Source organism: Mustela nigripes, chromosome 8 (assembly GCF_022355385.1).
Source record: "Mustela nigripes isolate SB6536 chromosome 8, MUSNIG.SB6536, whole genome shotgun sequence".
NCBI classification, from domain to species: Eukaryota; Metazoa; Chordata; class Mammalia; order Carnivora; family Mustelidae; genus Mustela; species Mustela nigripes.
Genome location: NC_081564.1, coordinates 48,876,226 through 48,886,681, shown reverse-complemented (window position 1 = coordinate 48,886,681; position 10,456 = coordinate 48,876,226). Strand labels below are relative to the sequence as shown.

Below are 10,456 nucleotides of genomic sequence, written 5' to 3'. Positions count from 1 at the left end.
TGGGTGAGGGTGTATTAGAAGCCAGGAATTCTGAGGTGGTTTGTTTGTTTTTTCTTTGTTTGATTGGGGAGGGGGGCTGTTGTGTGTGTTTTTCCAGATTCATGACTGACTTAGAATTTCCTGGAGTTCTCTATGTTTCAGGCTTCATTTATGATTAGATCAAAATTATTACTAGTTTTTTAAAAAGATCTAATAAAATTTTGACAAAGAGATTTATTGTTCAGTTAGAAAAACGTAAGAAGGAAATACCACATCATTTTTTTTTTCGAAACAAGGGATAACAAATCTTAGAATGTAAACTCTATCCATTTTTCTTTCCTCATATCCTTTCATTTATATGCACAAACTATATCTACTTTTCTCTCACTGTCTTTCAATGATTGTATGAGTAAAATAATAACAACAACTTTACAATATCTGCTTTTCCCTCACTATCTTTCAACAAGTGTATGGGTAAAATGATAACAAAACAACTTCACAATTGAAAAATTGTCAGCCTTAAGAAATAAACAGCAAAGGTTATTGAGCAGCAAATGATTTTATTCAGAAGTAGCAGAGGAATTGCAACTGGGGACATGCAAACTATGGGAAACCAAAAGCCAGTCAGAAACAAAGGAGAATCTCATGCTCTTTCAAATGATCCAGCCGGACCCCTCAAGAGTATCCTTTCATAGAGAAAAGAAGGAAGTTGGGAGCAGTTGTTTTAAACAAAACTTCTTGGAAGGAAAATTCGAGTTCAAAGTGGTGGCAGCTTCTCCTTGGCTGCAGGTGGAGGCAGCTTACTCCCCACAACCCCCCCCGCCCCCTACCCCCACCACCCGCCTCCCCAGCCAAGAGATCTTTCTTATTCCTGCTGACCTATGGAAGCTGCCACAAGTGGCAACGCGTGAGAATTCCAACTCTTATTTTGAATGAGCTTTCCTTGATTCATTTTCATAAAGTCAGTCATGTTCAATTATTCCCAGGAGAAATTTGCTTAATTGCTGATTTAGATGGCTTTGATTTCAGAGCACTGAATTGACCTGCCTACTGTTCTTGAAATGATACAAATCAAAGACAGGGAGGACTCAGCCCATCCCTCCAGAGACTCAAACACTCACGACAAAACCTACCAGAGTAAACATAGGTCTGCCAAGGAAAAATGACAGAGCAGCAACAAGAGATACTTGAAAATTTCCACCAAAGAAGTGTTTCGGTTTTTTTTTTTTTCTATTCTCTTTTTCTGTTGGTAGTATTACAAAGCTTAACTCCATGACTGACAAATTGTTTCAGCAATTCAAACTCTTATTCCTGACTGAAAGAAAGTAGGTTATTGACCACTGGATCAGAAGTCAGTAGCGTTGGTTTATGGCCCCACAGATAGAAACAAATTACATATGTGGACTTAACATAAGTTACTTCAACCTTACTTTTTTCACCTTCCTCATTTGTAAAAGGGATGTAATGCTTGAATCCACTCTACTCTCAAAGCTTTTTAAGAAAAGGTATTTTTGGGGGCACCTGGGTGGCTCAGTGGGTTAAAGCCTCTGCCTTAGGCTCAGGTCATGATCCCAGAGTCCTGGGATCGAGCCCCACATCGGGCTCTCTGCTCAGCGGGGAGTCTGCTTTCTCCCCTCTCTATCTCTGCCTGCCTCTCTGCCTACTTGTGATCTCTGTCTGTCAAATAAATATATGAAATCTTTAAAAATAAATAAATAAAAAATAAAAGGTATTTTTCAACAGTTAAAGGTACAGATATGTATAAAAACATAGATATGTATAATTATGCAAGTGAACACATATATTGCAGAAAACTAAAAAAATCCCTTTACAGAGTGAAGAATCAACATTTAAATCAATATTTTAAAATACTCTATTGACATTCTTCATGCCAAGGTGTTAATTTAGGTCAGATATTCTTTGGTTGTATGTTGGCAAGCACATAAAAACATTGACTAAAACTGGGTTCCTGTTTTTAAATTTTTAAAAATCAGAAGAATTCTTGTTAAAATTCAATAAACTTCATTTTGGTTATTTAAGGGCACTATTTCTAATTAAAGAAAAATCACATACTCTTAATTATAGCATTGGAATGGGACCACCAGTATAATAGATTTCCAAAATATAATCATTACGCTTTCTTAGGGAAAATAACAGCCAAGTTTGGTCCTGCTTACTAGGGAAGCTTTGCCTCAGCAAGTAACCTGGTTGAATTATTGAGATTCTGTTCTCCTCAAATTTCTTTTATTTCTTTAAGGAGATGGACATTTACTGGAAAATAACTGACATTTTAAAGATAACTCCAGCACAGTTTTTTATAAATTATTCACAATGTTGAGGATACCTTGAGAGTATTGTAGATGTTGGGATTTAATTTAACATGTGTATATAGAAAAGACCGTAAAGTATGACAGTATAGTAAAAGAAATACAGTTTAAAAAATAGAAGAGCTCCTAATGCTAATATCTTTGCTTACACTTCTTATAAAATTTTATTGCCTACCTTGAATTTGTCCTACCAGATAAAATGACAATCTTGCCTCAGCTCATCTGTTTCTTAGGATGTCACATTGAGATCTCCAGAAACAGTTGTTTCCTGGCAAGTACTGCTTCAAAGGTGCTCACTCACCATGGCAGGCACAGGATCATGAAGCAAGATGACAGCAAAGGTGATACCCAAGGAGAGGGCTTTTTGAATTACTTCATCCTCAGAGGTAAGAGACAGCAATGAAAACTGGGCACGAATTATCAGGAGGAGCACAGAAATCGTAAGTCCAAAGAAATACAAATCTGTACAATTCTCTGTTGGCTTTTGCAGTTTCTCATTTGTCTCCACCCAAAGGCATCAAACCAAATGCTGCTAAAATCATCCATGATATCCTGAGATTGGATTTGAGGATGAGAAGACAAAACTAATGTTGCTTCTTCCGCATCTCAGACGTAGTACTTAATACCTGTTTAACCTTAATACCTGTTTATTATAACAGGTATTATAACAAACACCTTAATACCTGTTATTAACCTTAATACCTGTTTAACAACACATCATTTCTTGCCAGTTTGGCAGGGTGGTCAGTACTGTTCTCAAAAGAAGCTGTTGTTTGGGTCATTCACTTGAAGATGGAGAACATGGTATACACGAGGTATCACGAAATGTACGGTCAACCTGTGGTTAAGCAAAACACATTCTTAAAAATGTAATTTGAAATATTTCATGTACCTGAAGTACTTAATATACAACCTAATTCTTCTTTTTTTCCATTTTTTTAAGGAACCCTCCCTACCTATTCTTCCAGAAATCCTCCAAATGATCTGCAAACTGGTGCTTAAACTGTAGGATGACCAGGGCTAGAAGAAGAAGAATGGTCACAACAGCCTGGAAGAAACGAGCAAAACTACTGCTCTTGCTGGCTTGGGGTGTCCTTGCTGCAGAGATGCCTCGGATGATGTAGTTCTCCACAGAAGGGTTCAAATGCACGGTTTGTGCAATTTAGTCTATACTGAGTCCCATGACTGGTGGGAGGAGCTTTTGCAAGTGTTGCTTCCAAGAAGCAGGGTATTTCTTGCTGAAGACGTGAGGTGGTTCAGGACTTGCTCCAGAAGTGACAATGATACAGAATATTTCAGAGCATCATCTCTGATGTGTGACCATCAGGAACTCTATTTAGAAGACCTAGCACCAAAAACCTAAGGAGACTGAACACTGTAAATCCTCCAAAGGAGTTCTATCAGTGAGTAGGTGGTAGCAAGGACCTTGCATCAGACTGTACATATGCCCCACTTATCACAAAAATCCTGAAATACCACAGGCTCAGCACTCCTTGGCAGATGTATTAAATCTAAACCCATCATAATCTGGCCAAGAGTTTAGATGCCTTAACCTAGATTCTCAAGCCAGACCACAGATCAGTAAACAACAACCTAGAGTGCACATCTGGCCTACTGCCTGTTTTTGTAAACAAAGCATTCTTGTGAAAGGATCACACATGCATATTCACGTTAGCCATGGCTACATCCTAGCTGCTCCTCACAACAGCCAGCAAAGCCTAATAAAATAGTTATTCATTGGTACTTTGCAGAAAAGATTTGTTAACCTTCTAGAGCAAAACCTCAGGGAAAACTCAATATCAGATCAGGAAGAGCAACTATGTTAATAGAATGGGCAACCTTCCCATAGGGAGAGCTCGCATACCAGCGAGTCCTCCTCACTGTCACATGCATATGTGCTGGGAAGAAAGAATGGTATTGTAGCATTAGATTACTCTGAGAAAGATCTTCCTAGACAATTGGCACTTAAACTCTATTTTCATTTGTATCATCTCACACCCCAACCATTTATTTAGAGATCACTATATGTTGGCTCTATAACTGTCAAGATGACAAGGCATAGCTCTTCTGTGACTTCAGGAAATAATGAGGAGATGAGTATATCAGCCAATAATTACAATGCCGTGCAATAAATATTGTCATAGATAACGGGGAAACCACCTTGTTAGCATAGCAGGGACAGCTATGTATGAGGGACAATTATACACGTGGAAGAGACCGCATCGCCAAGGTTTTGAAGAATGAACAGGAGAATGAACAGGAATCATGCAGGCGGATGCCACAGAGAGTAAGAGTTGGCAGAGGATAGCATACAGAAAGCACACACTGCGGTTTGAGGAAACAAAATCTCTGGGCAGAAACAGGGAGTGAGAGAGAACGAGAAAAGCTGATACTGAGAAGTCACACCTGGCCTTACGTGAGATGCTGTGAGATTTCGGTGATATTCTAGAGCAATATTTCTCAACATGCCAATGCAACCTCAGAGCTTGTTCTGTGATTCTCAAAGGAGATGCAGTAATCCTGTCTATCAGTGTAAAGATAACTCTCGGGGCCCTTTGGATAATGAAAAGAGGAGGGAGCATTTGAAGAAATGGAGACCAGCTAGCAGATCTTTGCAAGAGCTACAGGAAGCAATAATAAGGCCCTGAAGACAATGCCTGGGGGAACATGACAGAGGTTTGCAAGATGTTTCTTAGGCAAAGTCAACACAGCCGATAGGTCAATTGGAGAGAATGGAAAGGAAGAGGATTCAATTAAGAGATAATTTACGGAGAAGGAACAGTTATCAAGGATTTATTTTTCCAAATTATCTTATCTCCAAAAGGAGGATAACATGCTGAGGGAAGAAGATACTGGTTAATTTTTCACCAGAAGAAAATGGGAGCAAATTCATTATAAGAGAGAGCAAGAAATACCACGGGACAAATGGGAGCCACTGGTAGGGACTTAAAAATGAAGGAAACAGATTTCCCAAGGACGGCTAAAAATGGCACCAAAGCTATCTTTCTCCTACTTTACCTAAATCTGGATTCCAGCAGAGGCCAAAGGAAAATTTGAGAGAAAAAGAGTGGTAAATACTCCCTATAATTTTCAACTTTCATTCAAAAAATTTATCCTATAATAAAATGCAGTATTTGGTCATGACAGTATGACAACTAGAGAAAAGCATTAAAAAATAAATAAAATATATCAGCCAAAGAAACTGCTACTAATGTTTTATTATCTTCCCTTTGTTATGCATGGATGTAAACTATTTCTTTTTCCTTTTTAAAGATGTGTTTCTTTATTTTAGAGAAAGAGAGAAGGCAAGCACAAGCAGGAGAGAGGGGATCTCAAGCAGACACCCCACTGACTTCAGAGCCTGACACAGGGCTCCATTTCAGGATCCTGAGATCATGACCTGAGCCAAAACCAAGAAGCAGACACTTAACTGAATGCACCCCCCAGATATCCCAGATTGAAACTGTTCCTACACAAAAGAATATCCTGCCTCTGCCATTTTGTTGTCTATTTTTCATGTAACAGTTTACTTTCCTATATTATTAAATATTTGTTGGTTCAAGTCTTCTAGTTTGACATCCTTTTCCTTTTCTTTTATGGTAAAATTGATTCAGACATCAAATTGCTTACAGTAGGAAATCTAAAAAATGTTCCATGTATTTCTGAAAATTCTAAGAATTCTTCTTCCTCCAGGACAACAGTTCCTAAAGAATTCCAATGAATTCTTGATATTTTCTCTGTATTTTGCCACCGTTGGGCACATCCTTTTTTCCATATGACAGCCTCTACCAAATTTACTTAGTAACATCCTCTACTAAGTTTATTTCACAAAGTTTACTGGCTCAAGACTCTATTGGCAGTATGCTTTACTGAAGTTACAACAGACTGCATTCGTATCATTGAGCAAGACAATAAAAGTTGGTGAGCTGAGTATTAGATATTCCTGTTCTTTAGAAAAAAAAAATTTTATTTAATTGAGAGAGAGAGAGCATGAGCAGGGAAAGAGACAGAGGGAGACACAGACTCCCTGCTGAGCCCAATGAAGGGCTCTGCCCCAGGATCCTGACCTGAGCTGAAGGCAGGCAGATGCTTAACTGACTGAGCCACCCATGCACACATAGATATTCCCGTTCTTAAAATCTTCACAACCTTTAAGGTGTCTCCTTAATCCAAAACCATGTTCTTTCCTAGAAAGAAACCTTGGCTATCCTCAAAATATATTTTTACCATCTACGTAAAGAAAAACAGATAATATTTTCCTTTGCTGAAGAATACTTGCGCCAGAGCCTCAGATGGGTATAGAGAGAAAGTTTAAGTAGAATCTGACAAATCCAATAATTGAAGTAGTCACAGATACCTAGGAGGTGCCACAGAAGAATGCTTAGCTCAGCATGCTTGGGAAGAAGGACTGACAGCTGTCCACCCCAGACCTGAGCCAGATGGAGTGAAGGGGACAGATTTGGAGGAGCCAAGAGGAGGGGGCCAGTTAGGCCAAAAGAGCAGGGTGAGCAAAACATCAGGAATAGGAGACCACCCCTGGTTTGGAGCTAAAAATCAGCCACGCCATGTTGTCGAGGACAAGTATGAAAAAGAGGAGGAAGATGATGTCTCAGAAGGGCTGTCGCTTGAGGGTGTCTGTGCCTTCTGTGGAGAAGAATGAGCAACCGCTAAAAAAGTTTTGAGAAGAAAGTAACACATTTGCATTCAAGCTGCTTTCCAGCAGCGACATTATGGAGAATATTTGAGGGAGACAGGACTGGAGGCAGGTTTTGGAAGTTCAAGCAGGACCTATTTCAGACAAGGGATGATAAGTTCCTGACCTGGAGATCAGCAGTGGCTCAAATAGAGAAGAGAAGTCAATTCTGAAAGCATCTAAGGCTGTGAAATTCAGCGCCCAGTGAGTGAATGGATATGCAGAAATAATTCATATAAAATGCCTGACGGATTGAAGGAATAAAGTCAACAAAACATTGCCTCTCTTGGTCAGTAGGCCCTAGAAATGGCTAGAAAGTTACTTCCTTTTGTATCCATCTAGGGATGCTGAGATCAGTTAGTGTGTGTGTGTGTGTGTGTGTGTGTGTGTTTAATTTTAGTTGCTTTAAGTCCCCAAAAGCCATTTTGAAGTGCTTTTCAACCATTTTAAAAATCACTTCTCACTTAATGGTAAATCCCAAAACCACATTTAAAAGTTGACGTGGGTGGGGGAACCATAGAGCACACTTTTTTCTGGGACTTTCACAACTAATCCTATTTGTGTGAGAGCACAAGTCATTCACGCTGCCAGGCATCCTAGGGGTGACCCGGTATAGTTAAAAATGGGTTTATGCTCCCCTGGCTTTATCACCTCTAATGGGACCCTCTCTTACACATTCCCTTTCATTCTTCATTATTTTTTCCAGGAGAAGATATGCCTGAAGCATTTTCTGTGCTCATACAATCTTTTCTTTCAACTTTATATCTCTCTGAGAGAGAACTTCTACAAACTAGGTTATAGAATATCTCAGATGTAAATGCCGATAGAAAAAAAAGAGATACTGTAACTTGAGAAAAACAGCCTTTAAAAATGCTCACCACTGCTTCTTTGCAGTCCTGCTGGACACTGGTTTCAGAGTCCAGTGTAATTACCCAGCAAAAGGCTATCAACGTGCACTTTGCAGTAAACAAATTTTACTCCTCGAAACTAACCATCCCATGAAGGGAGTCAGTAACCTGCAAGAAAATGCAAATTAAGACAGTAACAAGCTGTCACTGGCAAATGTTAGTAAAATAGAAAATATCAAGTGTGGATGGGAATTTGCAGCTCTTGGAGGCATCCCGCTAGGCTGGAAGTATAAACGGGGGCACTGAGGCAGGAGAGCAAGCCAGCTAGTAGTCTAAGTAAATCCAGCCCGAACCAAGACCCAACATTCACAGGACGTGTGCATATCCCAGATTTAACACCAGAGGCCACTCAAAGGTATACACAGCATGGTTTGTGCTGGTAGGGAATCTAGAGTAGTAACCCGGAGGCCCAGCATTTTAAGTAGGTGAATGAAAGTAGGATGCATTCACTTGGAATAGCAGTGCAGTTTGATTTTTACTTACTAAATTTATTTTACAGGTGTAGAGTAGATTTTCAAGCATATATGGATTTTTGGGTTTTTGTTTGCAAGCATATATGGATTTGGGGGGTTTTGTTTGCTTGCTTTTCTGCCAAATAAGGGTAAGATTTTAGTTGTGTTGTGGGTTTATTTTTCTTCCCCCTAAAAGTAGTAAACTTGAGACCCATTCTCAAAGTATAAACCAATAAAGCATCCATGGTTTCACCTCCCCATGCCTTACGTTTGTTTAGTCCCTAAGCAAGAATGTGTGCCCTGTGTCAAGGATTGCCCAATTACCCCAGAGTTTCCTTATATTTGCTCTAAGCTATAACTATCTCTGAAAGCCTGAATTCAAATTTAGAGGAGTAACTGTCCTTTAGGAGAGAAAGGAATCTCGTTGCTCTTTGCTGAGGGAGGCTCTCAGGATAGAAACAGAGACTCTCTATTCTTAAGCAATTCTCGAGATTTCTGTGCATACAGGACCTTCTGTGAAATTCCTTAAAAGAGTTGAGCCCACTACTAATGCAGGATTCCACCTGCTGACAAAAAGATAGCTCCACTAACTGTGGGAATTTAACAGAGGAAATAAATAGCATTTAAAACTGTTATATTTTTAGCAAAATATAGAGTCTCTTTATAGATTTTATCTACTTTTTTGATTGCTTTACATAATAAGGTAGTAAGCATAATGCAACTGCTTTATTTTAACTTCTAGGTTAGGAACTATAAAATGTGACTCACAGATAGTTGTGTGTTTAGAAATACACGGAAAAGAAAAAAATAGATATAGCTATGTATGTGCAATTCATAATTGAAAGACAGTATATTTAAGACTGCTTGTAGCTTATGAATTAGAATTGTTAATACTTTTAAAAAGAGAAAAAAAATAGCTTTGCACAGTGGCAATATCGTAGCCAATGAGGTTTATCCGAGGCGCGATTATTGCTAATTGAAAAAGAGAAAAAAATTGAAAAAGTTAGATATACTTCCACATAAGATCTTGATTTAGACATGTATCAAATTCGTATTTTCATTCATGTTTCTGCAAACTGACATGACCAAAAGAATATACAAATAAGAAACCTTTTGTAGACTCAGAACACCAAGAAAAAACTGACCAAGTCTTACAAGACAGGGTAGAGATGGGAAAAAATTGAAGAAAAGTCTGTGGCTTATTCAAAGACCCTTTCTAAGAAAAGCACATCGGTGACATGGTAAGGACTGGGCACGTTGTACCACAGTGTTAGATCTCCTAATATAAAAAATTCCTCATTAGCATTCACCAGTTTTCTTTACTATCAAATAATGGCAATCATTAAATGTATTCACTGTTCCATTGAGATAGCAAAACCGCTTTTCTCATCCTTTCGTTCCTTTTGTAATTATTAGATAGAATCTTTCTGTATAGGACTTTCCTTCATACAGTAGGGCTATTGCTATCCCTGAAATAGTTTTCATAAAGGAAAGGCAGGTTCAACACTTAAGGATTTCCTTCAGATAGAGTTCAGGACACACTGTCCCAAATATGGAAGCTTGGGATATTGAATATTTTCAGCTGAAGGAGTCTGAGGAAATCTTGAATCTTCCCTTCATCCTTCTCCCATGAAACAGAACATAAAACCCTCATGTGAGAGGTTACTCCTAAACCTGAAAGAAAGACGCATCCTTATCTCTAAGAGAGGGATGCCAAGAAGAATATTAACTGGCCTTGCTAAGCTCCCCCACTTCACTACACTCAGTCATCCTCCTTAACCCCATCATATTTTTATGCCACTGTCCACTCTTCCCCAAGCCCCACACAAAAATACTCAGGTCTAGCTGTTTCTTCTGGTCTTCATTTCCTCATGAAGGCTCCCATGTCAAGTAAAACATATGAAATAAATGTATATGCTTTTCTCCTGTTAATCTATTCTGTCAAGTTTAAATTTCAGACTCAGGCAGCAACCCAAATAGGACTGAGAAAAAGTGTTTCCCTCTCCTACACTTCTTTTCAATTTTCTGAATGAGTTGGTACAATTTCCAAGGTGTCCAGTGAGTGTGTTTGTGTGACTCTTATTTCCTCATTGTGAT

The 10,456-nt window shown here is 38.8% G+C and overlaps 1 pseudogene; it reads left to right on the top strand.

Moving 5' to 3' along the window:
• The first annotated feature begins 9,274 nt into the window (after positions 1 to 9,274).
• On the top strand, positions 9,275 to 9,436 carry LOC132024084 (U4 spliceosomal RNA; annotated as a pseudogene).
• Positions 9,437 to 10,456: the final 1,020 nt, after the last annotated feature.